The sequence below is a fragment of the Delphinapterus leucas genome, chromosome 19, assembly GCF_059928025.1.
Source record: "Delphinapterus leucas isolate spDelLeu-1000000601 "Yukka" chromosome 19, BTC_Dleu_Yukka2, whole genome shotgun sequence".
NCBI classification, from domain to species: domain Eukaryota; kingdom Metazoa; phylum Chordata; class Mammalia; order Artiodactyla; family Monodontidae; genus Delphinapterus; species Delphinapterus leucas.
This window is the reverse complement of record NC_143147.1, coordinates 55,641,920-55,655,671: the sequence shown is the minus strand read 5'-3', so window position 1 is coordinate 55,655,671 and position 13,752 is coordinate 55,641,920. Positions and strand designations below refer to the sequence as shown.

At 55.4% G+C, this 13,752-nt stretch overlaps 1 pseudogene; it reads right to left on the bottom strand.

Annotated features, from left to right (window-relative positions):
* Window positions 1-2,929: 2,929 nt before the first annotated feature.
* On the bottom strand, window positions 2,930-13,414 carry LOC111182954 (angiotensin-converting enzyme-like protein Ace3; annotated as a pseudogene).
* Between the last annotated feature and the right edge of the window lie 338 nt (window positions 13,415-13,752).

The window sequence follows — 13,752 nt, the reverse complement described above, 5'->3', positions numbered from 1 at the left end:
GGCTTCGTGCCCCGCCCGCCCGCCTGCGTCTACCCTCTGCTGCTCTCCCCGGCCCTCCCCGGCCGGCCGCTCGCCGCGCCTCCTCCCCTCCGCTGCCGCCCGGGAGCTGTCCGCGCCGCGGTGCTGAAAGAAGCCGCGCGGCGGCGGCTGGGCGGGGGCAACTTCTCCGGGACTCAACGGGGCAGGGGCGGGGCCCTGACTCCTAGGGGGCGGAGCTGGGCAGGAGTCCCGCTCCAGGACTTCTTGGAGGAGCTTCTGCTCTGTCCCAATGAGGGACAGTCTCGGCCCCTCTCAGACCCGCTCCCGGTACCAGAGGGCAGTCCAGACGTTGCCAGGCGGTCTCTCTCAGGCCAAGGGGGGGTCGGGGGGTGGTGGCGCAGAAGGGGGTGTTAGAGGCCTCGAGTGATTTTCTGCTGAAGGTCTCTTTCCTGATCTGACTGTTGGGCTGGACTCCAGCAATGGTACGGTTAGACCTCTTGCCCATCCTTACCAGGTGCCCTCCAGCTGAACCCCAGTGCCCACGTAGAACTCCTAGTGGCAAGCCCATCCGGGACCTGGTCCTGGCAGAGTGATGTACAAGAAATATGCAATAAGGTGCTTTCTTGAGCTCTTAGCATACAGGCACTGCTTGGGAAGAGAACAGATTTAAAACCACCTATTAGCAAGTGACCACTGATAAAAGTTTCTGAGTACAGGTTGAAAATGAATACAATAGAATAAGCAGATGGGGATGGGGTGAGGTTTATTGAAAGAGGCTTCTTGGAGAGGAGGGAGAGAAGGGGACCACAGTTTACTGAGCATCTTGGTGGGCTTGGAGCTTTGCAGAGGGTCCAATGGCCAGTTTCAAGCCAGGCCTTGGAGGGCAAGCATTCAAATGGGGCATGCACTTTAGGCAAAGGCTGATGGTGGGATCAGTGCAGGGGGCTGAGCTGGGGGGGGGGGGTGGGAGAGGTCAGGTGGGAGAAGAAGGGAATGATAAAGACCCTCAGATGCCATTTTGAACATCTAGATTTAACTGATGGACAACCAAGTTGTTTAGCAGTTAGACATGAAGGAAATAGTCCAGTGAAAGAAATTTTACAGTGGTGGGTGGGGGAGGGAAAATGGACAAGGAGGCTCAGTGAGATTTTTGCTGGAGTCCAGGTGAGAGGCTCAGAGTCCTGGGTCGGATGTGCCTTTGCCATGCAGAGCCACAATGCCTGCTGGGGGCCTCATTGGCCACTGTGGTTGGGGCATGGGAGGGCTGCAAGTGTGGCCTCCTGCTGGGGGCAGAGTTGTCCTGGCTGACCCTGTGTGTGGGGTGATAAGCTGTCTGTGGAGGAAAGGTGGGGCTGTTTCTCATGGGCTCAGTGTGTGGGGTGCTGAGCTCTGAGGAGGGATTTGGGCAGTGGGACACTCATTCATTCACTTACTCATACCTTTTCCAAGTCCCCACTATGTGCCATGGCCTGTGCTGGCTACAGGTGTTACATAGTGTCCTGCCCTTACAGAGCTGACAGCTAGTAATGGGGACAAATAAGGACACTGCAGCACAGCAAAGCAAGAGCAGTGACAGAGACATCAAACGAGGAGCCTGTGGAGCCTGCGGTCAGAACAGGAAGTGCTTGGGCTCAGCCAGAACTCAAGAAGACCTCTTGAAACCTGGGCAGAGGTAGGATCCATGAAGGTCTCAGCCTATGGGTACAGTCCTTCTGTACCCTGAACCCCTGAATTCTGGGCTCAGATCCTTAATCTAGAGAGAGCCAGTTCCATCTTTTGGCCACCTTCCCACTAGCTCAACTGGAGCTCCTGTGCCTCCCCTCTGTGGTTACTGGCTGTGATGCTACTTCTCCTCAAGGTTTCCCTAATCTTTGACAGGCATTGATTCTCGGCCTCCCCAGCAGCCCCTGGGGCCTCAGTCCAAACTCAGTAAGTTCCCATATATTGGGTGTGGCACCCTTGGGTTAGACAGACAACACAAGAAAGAAACTGTGAGAAGAGGCAGGAGCAGAGGCCTTCCCTCTCTCCTCCTAGGTTTGCCCCTGGAGTACTCATTCCCCAATGTCCTCCTAAAGCTCTCCCTCCCCATCCTCCCCTCCCCCACTGAGCCTGGAAAGGTGCTGTTTGCCCTGTGCTCAATCCCCAGGGCAACAGCCCAGGCAGCAGGTGTGTGTGTTGAACAAGGCCATCTATGGAGCGCAGTGGCTGGAGATGAGCTTTGTTTAAATATTAAAGAAGTCAATCATTAATCAAGCTTCTCTTGGTGCCCAGCTACCCACTCTCTCTATTTGGGAGGGCCTGGACTGGGGCAGGGAGGGCCATGGGGCAGTTTGTAAGGCTACTTGCATCTCAGACAGCTAACAAGCAGCTTTTGGGGGCTGGATTATGCAGCCCAACACAGGGCAGGCCAGAGGATCCGCAGAAAGAGGTGCTGGCCAGTATACAGAGCATCGTGCTCATGAACTGGGCGCTACTGATTTGTACAGGAGTGTCTGGCTCTACCTGAATACATTTTATAAGGGGACTGAAGCAGTGTCCAGTTTCTAACCAGAGCAGATTCTCCTCGGGTACTGCAGTCCCTGTCCAGCCCCACACTTGGGCTCCTGAAGAAAGCATGACTATGAAGAACAAGTTCTGGGCATGAATTGGGGCTGGGGGATGGCTTGGAGGGACAAAGCCCCTGAGTCACTAAAACCATGGTTCCTGAGCCCCCAGGGAAGGAGGTTGGCCTGGAACCCAGGGCGTACATGGAATCACACAGTCACATGGCCTCACATACATGAGTTCACATACACAGTTACAACTCCGCATGTACCCAGATCTGCCACAGCTGCACCCAATTACAGCTGGGCGCTATGTGTGCAAGCGGTCCCCTCCTCAACCTCGCCAACATCCTCTCTGGCTAGGCCACCCTCCTCCTGCCCCCCAGCCTCACCAGTCACACTGGTGTCTAGTCCCAGCTCCACCATTCAGCTCTCATCCACGGGGGCTTCCTGTTGTGCTGTGTGAAAATCCGAATGGTCGGGCCGATGGAGCACAGCATCAGGATGAGGCAGAGGCCCAGCAGCAGCCACTGTTTTTTGACAACTTGGTGGGGCTCCATGGCTATGCCTAGAAAGCAGGCTTTGGGTGGTGACTTGAGTGCACTGGTGTCCCGCGCTCTGGTGTCTTGGGCCAGTGAGCTTTTTTCCAGGATGTACAGCCTGTAGGCCAGCAACAGGACCACCAGTAACATGACAAAGCTCAGGGCCAGCAACACCCACTGCCTAGATTTGGCCTGGGCAGGGTCCAGCTCCAGACCCAGGAGTGCCTCCCTGTCTGTTTCTTTCTCTGTGAAAGACACAGGAATCTTGCCAAGCAGGTGGAACTGGGGAGGGTACCTCATGGTGATCAGAGAGGATCTGACTGCCACGGGCCTTCTCCCTCAGCCTCTGGCGCCCACCTTCCAAGCCAAAGTTGAGGGCCTTGCCTGGGAAGGAGAGTGAGAAAGAGAGCAAAAGGAAGAGAAGGAAGGGATGGTACAGATAGGGCTGTGTACCACATGGTGCCCAGCAGTGGCTCCGTGCAAGGGTCGGGAGGCAAGGTGCCCACCCCGTGCTCAGAAGCCAGCCCGGCAGTCTAGCTGGAGAGTGGGCAAGGAAGCATCTGAGCGAGCTAGTGGCTGGCCGAGGCTGCATCAGGTGCAGACAGGGCTCCACAGCAGAAAGCCAGGTCATAGACGGGCTAGGGGTGAAGGCTGGGTTGGGTAAGGGCTGGCCCAGGGCAGGCTAGGGTAGGGCTTGGGGCTAGAACAGTGGTGGGATTAGGGTCAGATTACCAAACCTTCAAAGGAACAGCTGAAGTCTGGCCAGCCCAGGATGTCCCCACGCCGCACATTCTCGGTGACCAGCCAGTTCAGCAGGGGTCTGAAGTAGGTCATGAGGGCCTTTGTAGACACCTTGGTCTCCCCAGTTATCTTCTGCAGGACCTCTGGCCAGGGCTTGCTGAAGCCCAGCTTTAGGACATCCCTGGGAGAGTGGGTACAGCTGTGAGGCTGTGTGGGGGGATCAGCTGATGCTGCTGGGACCCCTCAGTAGGCCCAACCCTGCCTTTAGGGCTGTGATACCCAGACTCTTCCAACAGAGCTCAGCACAGTGGATAAAATCACAAGCTTTGAAATAACACCAACCTGTGTTTGAGTCCTCTGTGGCTCAGCTGTGGGACCTTGGGCAAGTACTTAACCTTTCTGAACTTCAATTTCCATATCCATAAAATGGAGAAAATAACAGTACCTATCTCCTAGGGTGGTTGTGTTGGCCAAATAAACACAATTCTCGGAGCATACTAGGTAGGCAATAAATGTTTGCCTAATATTATTATTATTACTACTACTGTGATGATTATTGTTCTCCTGGACTCAAATAAGCCTAAAGTCAAGAGGGAAACCTCATGTTTCCCATGAGGTGCTCAGTGTTAGTAGAGAGAGGTCACTCTTCAGTCTCTTCCGGTCTCACGGGGAGCGTTTGGGATGATTTGAGAGATAATAAGCATGGGATGTGTCCTGTGTACTGCCTGCAGCGCTGCAGAAATGTCAGCCCTGTCTCAAGACACACCCAGTGCTTGGTGGCAGGGGGTCTAGCCTTAGGCAGAGGCAGCAGGAGGCGTATGTTGATGCTTCTCAACCTGTTTCCCCTGATCCGACCAGGAGAGAGGTGGGGCTGAGAGGCCCAGAAGTCAGAGTGTGGAATCTAGACTAACAGGACCCAGGTTCAGGCCCAGCAGTGCTAGCTACGGGCCGCACAACCACAGACAATCAGTTTAACCTCTCTTAGCCTCAGCTTCTTCATCAGTAAAGCCGGGTTCCATTAATACTTGCATTTCACTGTGGTGAGGATTAAGTCACATAATGGCAGCACAGAGGGCTTTGTTGCTTGCAAAGACTTATACACAACGCTTAACAAACAGCTGGGAAAGAATGAGGTGGGGAAACTAAAGGTCAGTGGATCCTTGGAAGAAACCACTGGGGGGAAATGTAGTTATGAGCCTAGAGAAATGGAGGAGAAAACTCATCAAGATAGAAAGAAAAAAACAAACAAAACTAACTTTAAGTTAGAGGATTTTTATCAGATGCCAGGTCCTGGGAAAAAAGAAGGACCTGGTGGGGGAAAAGTTTCAACCACTCAGAGTCTGCCTACTCAGAAATAGTCTTTCAGGCTGGGCGGGACAAGAGGTTTGATGTGGGCAGCACATGAGACTTGCAAGGGTGACAACTGGGCACTGCCTGGAGCCCCCAACTCCAATGTGGCAGCAGCGGGCCCCATGGACAGGGTCAGGTCCTCATGGCTGGCTGGGTGAGGGAGGGGACTTTGGGAATTTGGACCAAGTCCACTTTGACCCTCTCTTCCCAGGAGAGCCAACCCAGAGGCTGTCCCACGGCAATCACATTTAGGAAGATGAGTCAAAAATAGCAAAATCAAGTTTTAAGCTGTGTTAGGCAAAAGAGCAGCCAAGAATCTTGCCCTTCCCCTTCTCCCCTGCAAGCACGTGCCTGCCCCATCCCTCCACAATATGCCTAGTGATGACCGGCAAGGCTTCTACATGCTTGGTGTCAAGTCACACCCTGGGAGCCTTGTGTGCCCTGTGTGGAGTGGGGGAGGGAAGTGATGAGAATGACTGAGCTCAAAAGTCCCAGCGACCAAGCAGGATGAAGGCTCAGAGTCAAAAGTGAGTTGATGTTGGGAATTCCCTGACGGTCCAATGGTTAAGACTCCAGGCTTCCACTGCAGGGGGTGAGGGTTCGATTCCTGGTCGGGGAACTAAGATCCCACATGCCACGCGGTGCGGCCAAAATAAGAAAACAACAGAAAACAAAAGTGAGTTGATGTATAGAAAATGGATGTCTGCTATTCTTTGTACTCCTGCGTTGGGGGTCAGAGATCCCTCTTTGATCCCCTGGCATGACCTCCTCACTCTCTTTACATGTTCGCCAAAGCCCTTTCTTACTGCACCATCTCCTTTCTTGGATTACGGTTATTGATTTATCCTGTGGCCCATTGCCCCCTGCTGGACGCAGGGCAGGCTCGCTGGCACGTGCACAAGTAAATGTTTGCTGAATGAATAAATGATAGGCAGCCAGAAACATGAATGGAGGGAGCAGAGAGGCCTCTTATGTTTCACACATTCAGAGAAGCTCAAACCTGGGCAGTCGACTAGAATAAACTGCTGTAGTACGAAAAGATGGAAAAGCAAGTAGACTAGGCAGACAAGAAGGCATGCAAGGTGTAGCCCTCCTGCAAGCAAAGGCAGGGACCAGTCCTGCAACTCCATCTGGCCTTGTGGTTACTGATGAATGGCATGGTGGAATCACAAATGTGCTCATTAAATTTGCAAAGCATACTAAATTATTGTGGGTAATTATTAGGATACTAAAAAGAGGCTTTGGGGCTTCCCTGGTGGCGCAGTGGTTGAGAGTCCGCCTGCCGATGCAGGGGATGCGGGTTCGTGCCCTGGTCCAGGAAGATCCCACATGCCGCGGAGCAGCTGGGCCCGTGAGCCATGGCCGCTGAGCCTGCGCGTCCGCAGCCTGTGCTCCGCAACGGGAGACGCCACAACATTGAGAGGCCCACGCACCGCAAAAAAAAAAAACAAAAAAAAAAAACCTCAACATGACCTTGACAGGTTAGGGTAATGGACCTACTGAAATCGGTTGAAACTCAATGGGGAAAAGACCATGTCACTGGGTGGGCCTCACGTCTCAGTGGTTGGAGCGCTGATCTTAGGACCAGTGGACTAGGTCAACTTCACCAGACCAGTATCGTTTGACTTATGGAAGCAACAGGGTGAAAGACATTGTGATCTGGAGTCAGTTTGGGCCTCAAAGCATGACTCTGCCACTTCCTAGTTGAGCGATGTGCACTAGGGGATCACATTACCTCTCTTAGCTTTGGTTTCATCATTTACGAAATGTGGATAATAATATCCATTTTGCAAAGTTATGAGCTGCTACGTGAAACACTGTAAGAGCGCTTGTTAGAGAGCCCAGCCTGTAGCAGTAAATGCTTCCCACCATCAGGTCAGCCTCTCGCCCCACTCCAGGTTTGCTTCAGGACCAGGAAGCAGTGCCACAGAGGCAGGGATGGAAAGGATGGGCTAGATACCAAGTGCAGGAAAAAAGACTGCGGGTAGGGGGTCAAAGTAGACCACAGCTGATCAGAGTGTGCCAAGAGGCTGGTGTGAAAGCCACCTGGATCGGCCTGGGAACTGGGTTCAGACGCTTCCAAGAAAAGATGGAAAAAGCACAGTGCACCTTATCAAATGCTGCTGAGAGGCTAGGCAAGCGACTTGCCAAGAAAGAATACGGGGATTCAGATGGAAGATGGAGGCAGAGGCAGGACTCCAACACTGGGTTCTGATCTGGGACAGTTTGGTTTATTGGCTATGTGAGTGAGTGAGTGAGTGAGTGAGTGAGTGAGAGAGAAAGAGAGAGAGAGAGAGAGAGTGTGTGTGTGTGTGTGTGTGTTAGCAGGAGGGGCTAAACAGTCTCTCTGACCACAAGTGGCTACACAAGAGGAAATGAGCTTTGATTAACATAGGAGAGACTGCAGTCTGACAGAAGGAAGAACTTCCACTAGAACACAAGCTCTGCTCAGGGGGCCTAGGGTGGCCAGGTGAGAAGAGGGGCCCTGGGGCAGGCTTCCTGCAAGGTGGGGAAGGGGAGCCAAGGACAGGGGAGGGAGGAAGGCACTCACTCCAGGAGCTTCCCAGCCGGCTAGGAGTTATAGAAGTCGCATCAGTGCAGGGGCCCCATGTGGCCTGAGGCCTTGCAGAGTGCTTCATGGAACTGGAACTGGAGCACGAAGCTGAGGAAGTACCTGGGGAGAGAAGGCAAGGCTGGCTAGGGAGGGGTGGCAGAGGTGGGCCTGGGTCAGCAGTCACAGTGGGGTAGGCTGGCCCTGGAGCACTGCAAGGGCTCTCCTTCCTAGCCTTCTGAATCAAACCTATGCTGGCCTCCCTCGTTCCTTCCCTCCTCTCAGGGACATCAGACACGCTTTCCCATCAGCTCTGCCCTCCACGCGGGAGCTGATGTAAAAGCCCAGTGGGTTCAGGGCATGGCCCTCAGAAGGCTGTGCCATCTGATGGGAGGATGTGGGGAGGGGTGCAGGGGGACATTTGGATCCGGTGCCTTCCTGGAAATCCTCAGCCTGGGTCCTATGCCCCCGGCTCCCAACTCGAAGAGCCGGTTCTGCTGGCAGGGCCCAGACCTTTACGGAATGTAGGGCAAGCTGGCAGAGATGTGGAACTTGGCGCCCAGATCAAAGTCATCCTCTGTCCAAGGGACAGTGGGGCACAGGCTCTGGTACTTCAACCTGGGGGCGGGGGGCAAATTGGGGGCTTGATAGTGCCATCCAGTAGCGTTCCCAGAGCCTTTTCCTTTTGAAACATTTGCACAGCTATCAAAGCGACTTGGCATGCAGAGGACACTTAATGCATTTTTACTGATTAAATAAATGAGTTGAAAACACACGGGATTGGGAATCAGAATCAAATAATAACAATAGTGAACACTGAGCACTTCCTCTCTGCAGGAACCGTGCCAAGCTCTTCACACAGACTCACTCAACATTGTCCTGGTTCTGGGGGCACAGGAGGGAATGAGCTAGGCAAGGTCACTGCCTTCATCCTAATGATGGGGGACGGTTGTAGACCAACCAACAAGGTCGTTTCATCTGATAAAAAGTGCCGGGGCTTCCCTGGTGGCGCAGTGGTTGAGAATCTGCCTGCCAATGCAGGGGACACGGGTTCGAGCCCTGGTCTGGGAAGATCCCACATGCTGCGGAGCAACTAGGCCCGTGAGCCACAACTACTGAGCCTGCACGTCTGGAGCCTGTGCTCTGCAATAAGAGAGGCTGCGACAGTGAGAGGCCCGCGCACCGCGATGAAGAGTGGCCCCCACTTGCCGCAACTAGAGAAAGCCCTCGCACAGAAACCAAGACCCAACACAGCCAAAAATAAATAAATAAATAAATAAATATTTAAAAAAAAAAAAAAAATGCCAAGAGGATACCAGGGGATAACAGGGGGTGGGATAAATTGGGAGATTGGGACTGACATATACACACTACTATATATAAAATAGATAACTTCTGAGAACTTGCTGTATAGCACAGAGAGCTCTACTCAATACTCTGTAATGGCCTATATGGAAAAGAATCTTAAAAAAAAAAAGAGTGGATATATGTATATATATAACTGATTCACTGTGCTGTCCATCTGAAACTAACACATTTAAGTCAACTATACTCTAATAAAAATAAAAAAAAAAATAAGTGCCAAGAAGAAAAGAGAGTAACATCCCTGTGGTATAGTACTACTACTATTCCCATTCTACAGATGAAGAAAACCGAGGCTTAGGGATCAGGGAATTGGTAGCAGGACACAGAACAGTCATGGGCAGACCCTAATAACTTTCATGTTCAGGTCTGGTTTTGACCCTCTGAGCTGTGTGACTATGGGAAAGTTATTGATTGTCACTGAGCCTTGTTGTAAAATGTTGTCTGTGAAATGGGGATAAAATGACCCATCTTTGGGATGAGACAAAGCCTGTGAACAAGCTCATCGTTTCACTGTTGGCCCACTGGAGCCTTGAACTATCCTCTGAGGGAAGTTCCTCTCTCATTGACAGGTTTTTGTTCAAGGACCAGGGAGTTGCCGTCCCTCTCCCTCAACCCCAGGTTTCCATCACTCAGGTGGTGGTGGGCATGGCCGAGAGAGGAAGGAAAAGGTCCTGGGCAGGCACTTCAGATGGCTGGTGGGGGTGCCCTCGGAGGGGGCACAAAGTCAAGACTCTGCCAGTCCCTCCAGTGAGGCCTGGCCCTGTATTCAGGGCGGGGGTGTGAGGGTGAGAAGACAAAGGGAGGGGCGCCCAGCTCTGCCATCCCTGGATGGCGGTGTGACCGCAGGGTGGTCACACCTTCTTCTGTGAATGGCCAACGTAAGGGCCTGGTGCAGAGCTAGCAGGCCCATCAGGGTCGTCTGTCGCAAGCAGACCTGAGCTGGTCAGTCTGAGGCCTAGTGGAGATGGAGAAGCCATAGTCATGGGCAGTTATTACCCAAGCAAACAGCCAGGGGTCAGTGATGGGATGGACACAGGTGCCCCTCACTCAAGACTGATGCTGCCCGACTGCTGGTGGTGCTCCTTCTGTTGCCAGCTCTGCCTGCAGACAGGTCTGGGGATGCTAAGTCAGAGGCAGGTGTGTGTGCGTGTCCAGGTAGCAGGAAAGGGGGCACTGGGCCTGCCCCTGTCCCATGAGGACTCTTTCCACAGGAGGGAAAGATCTCAGCCCCCCAAACACCCCTTCTGCTGGTCCCACTGGTGGGCACAGAAAGGGAGGGGAGGAGCAGGAAGGCCTGCCCGGCAGGCAGTGTCCTGTTCTTGGAGGAGCCCAGGCGCAACGAATGTGCGAGCTTCCCGGGCTCCCAGGATCCCCAGAGGCTGAGGGGACTGCTCAGCTGGTGCTGCACTCGACATGATCCCCCACGACTGCACGCTCGGGCCCCACCCACTTCAGCAGGAACGCTTTTGTCCGGTGACAGCAAACAGCCAACGCCACCCCAGGGCTTCCCCATGGCCCCAGGTCAGCAGCATCTCACTCCCAGCTCTGCCCTCACAGGAGAGGCAGCAGCGCTCTTTGGTAGCAGGTGGTACCCTTGAGGCTGCCCTGAAAGCCCTGGGAAAGCCCACACCAGCGCTGGGCCTGGGCAGTGGGCCCGATCAGCGGTCCTCCCCACCTGAGGTTCCACCACTCCTGGCTGTACACGGCCTTCTCGATGGTGCCGTCAAAGACCTTCCAGCGAAACAGGTCCACCAGGTAGGCGAAGGGGATGAAGGCGATCTTCTCCAGGGCAACGTTCATCAGGAAACTGACCTCCTCTTCTGGGGAAAGTGGGGCTGTTAGGAGGCTGCTCCCAGTTCCCCCTCCCCTCAGCTTTGCCTGGAGAGCCCCAGCTGCAGCCCCAGGCCCAGACTGGCCTCCTATGATCCCCTTGGTCCCCACCACCTTCATCCTGGCGCTGGTGGCTGAGCAGGGCCCTGCTGAGCAGGTGCTGATGGGAGGAGGCCGAGAGGGTGATCACCGACCCCACGGCCTCTTCAAAGGCTGGGTTGACACCTGTGTGGAAGATCACAGAGAGGTTCTTGTACTGCAGGAAGTACTGGATATAGCCCATCTGGTGGAAGATGGAGAGCAGATCTTCTATGGTCACTTCGGTGCACTTCTTTATCCTAGGGTTAAAAGGGCAGGGCTCAAGGAGCATGGGGATGCCCTGGGAGGAGAGATTTCTCCATTCAGGCTCTGTTAACGGACGGGGGTGGTCGAGCCAGAGACCAGCAGGGCCTTATGCTGTTACTCCAGGCCTCACATCCAAGCAGCGGCCAAGCCCTTTGCTCCCACCCACCTGGCCCCCCCCACCCCCCCACCCCCCGCTGCCCTCCTGAGCCAGGCAGACAGGTGGAGAGCGGAAGGAGCAGAGGCAGGGGGTGATGCTGGCCATAGGCTGAGCACCTGAAGTCCTTCCCCTCGTAGAAGTCCCAGGCGGATGCGTGGCACTCCACCTCCCGCCCGTCCGTTGGCCTTTCCATCATGGCATTTTTCCAGAACTCAGGAGGGGTGGAAAGCAACCCCAGGGAGGTGACGAATTTTTCAGCCTCTTGGAACATTTTCTCAGACTTCCACTGCTGTGAGGAAGAGGAAGTGCGTGGGGCCCCACTCAGGGCTGCGGAGTGGGCAGGGGCAGACCGAGGTCGAGCGCTGACCTGGCCTCACATGATCTTCGTGATGTCCTCGGGGGGCTTCTCCGGAAGGGCAGGACCAGGTCTAAGACGTTGACCCAGGACTGAGCCCACATGTTGCCTGGAAGGGGAGGGGAGGGCTGAGAGGAGGCAGGAGACTGGCTCTCCCCCGACTGAGCGCCTGCTCGCCTGCCTGCTTGGAGGCCTACTCCGCTCGCCCTGCCTCTGCTGCCAGCTGGGGTTTTACCCAGAACGTGGGCTGGGATGGGCCCCCTCGGATCGATGAGCTCGGGCCCGTAGAAGCAATACAGGGCCCGGCGCACGTAGGTGCACGCAGGCGCACGTAGGCGTGCAGGTTCACGTAGAGCGGCTGCAGCTCCTGGAAGAGCTGCTCCAGGTCTTCTTCCAGTGTGTCGGGCTAGTACGTGGACCGCCATAAGGCCCCCATGTCTTTGTAACCTAGGAAAGGGGAGGGGGCTCAGAGGCGCTACCACCCTTCAGCCTGGCCTGGCTGGCAGGAGACCCAAGCACCTTCTAGGGAAGCCACCTGACCTCCTAGATCCTTAGGGGTCTTCATTTGCCAAACAGGAAAAACACCTCCCAAGGCCACTGTCCGTATTGGATGAGATCAGGGTGGAAAGGCACTTAGCAAAGTACATACTGTGTGCTCTTCCCCTTGCCTGGTTGGATAGGACCTGGGTAAAGCCCTGTTCCGCTCTCACCCACTTCAAGCCCTACCCATCCAGTCCGCCTTCCTTTAGATCCTCCCAAGGACTTCAGGATGCTCTTTTCTTCTTGCTGCCTGGCTCATTCCATCTTTCAGGCCTTGGATAAACGTCAGCGAGGCTTTCCCTGACCACCTAGCTGAAGCAGGGCTCCCCTATTCTCTCTCTGCAGCCCCTTCCTGCTCAGCATTCATCCCGGCGGCAACAACTGGAGATGTGCGTCTGTCCCCCAGCGAACTGTAAGCCCTAGGAGGGTGGGCACCTTCTCTGTCTTTTTACCTATGCATCCTCAGAACCTCCCCAGCACCAGCACACAGTAAGTGCCCCATCACCGTTTGTGGAACCACACAATGAGTGAGCCACCTTGCCCTCCCCAGCGGCAGGGCTCAGGGTTCCCATCTCCAGGTCCTACCACCACCCTTCCCCTCTGCAGACTCTGCTTTGCCCTTCCCAGCATTGCCCTGAGCCCCACGCAGTACCTGGTCGGCCCCCAGCTGGGCTGGCTGGTACGTGTGGGGCGGGGGAGGGGCTTCACCGTTGAGCTTCGCAGCTGCACGTAGCGCTCGAAGGTGCTGTGGAGCTGGTGACCCATAGCATCCCGCCAGCCCTGCCAGGCCCACAGCAGCTCCCTCTGGTCCCGGGAGGAGGCCGTGACTTCTTGGAGGTCTGTGCCCGGAAAAGGAGCCAAGGTGGGATCCCACTCCAGCGGCGGCCTTCTGCCCTCACCTGCCCCAGGCACCCACTCTCCCCGCCCCCGCCAACAGGGCAGTTGGGACCAGGAGGAGGGTGGGAGTCTAGAAGCTCCTGGAAGGGGCTGGTGCTGAGACTCTGGGGTTGGTCGGGATGGGCTGGGGTGCTCCTCAGGCTCCAGGGGCAGGCAGGGCCCCTCATTCAGGCACACCTGGGTCATGCTGTATGTGGTCTCCATGTGGGCCACAATCTGGTTGTACTGGGGGGACGGGTGTCACCCAGGGCAGGCCGGTACCTGTGGGCCCACCCCTGGTACTAGCCCCACCAGCCTGGAGAGGCAGGCCTGGCCAAGGCATCTTCCCGCCAGTCTCTGCTTCCCTCCTCCTCCAGAGGAAGCTCTGGCCCTGCCTGCCAACCTCCCTCCTGCCCCCGGCGGCTCCCCGCCAGGCAGCCCACCCACCCTGGAGACCTGGGGGCCTGTCCTCACCTCCCGGAGCTCCTCCTTGGGCAGGACCGCCCTGTCCAAGTTCTGCAGCTTACTCAACATGCGCTTCACGGCTGGGTCCTGGAAGCTGGCGATCTTAAACAGGA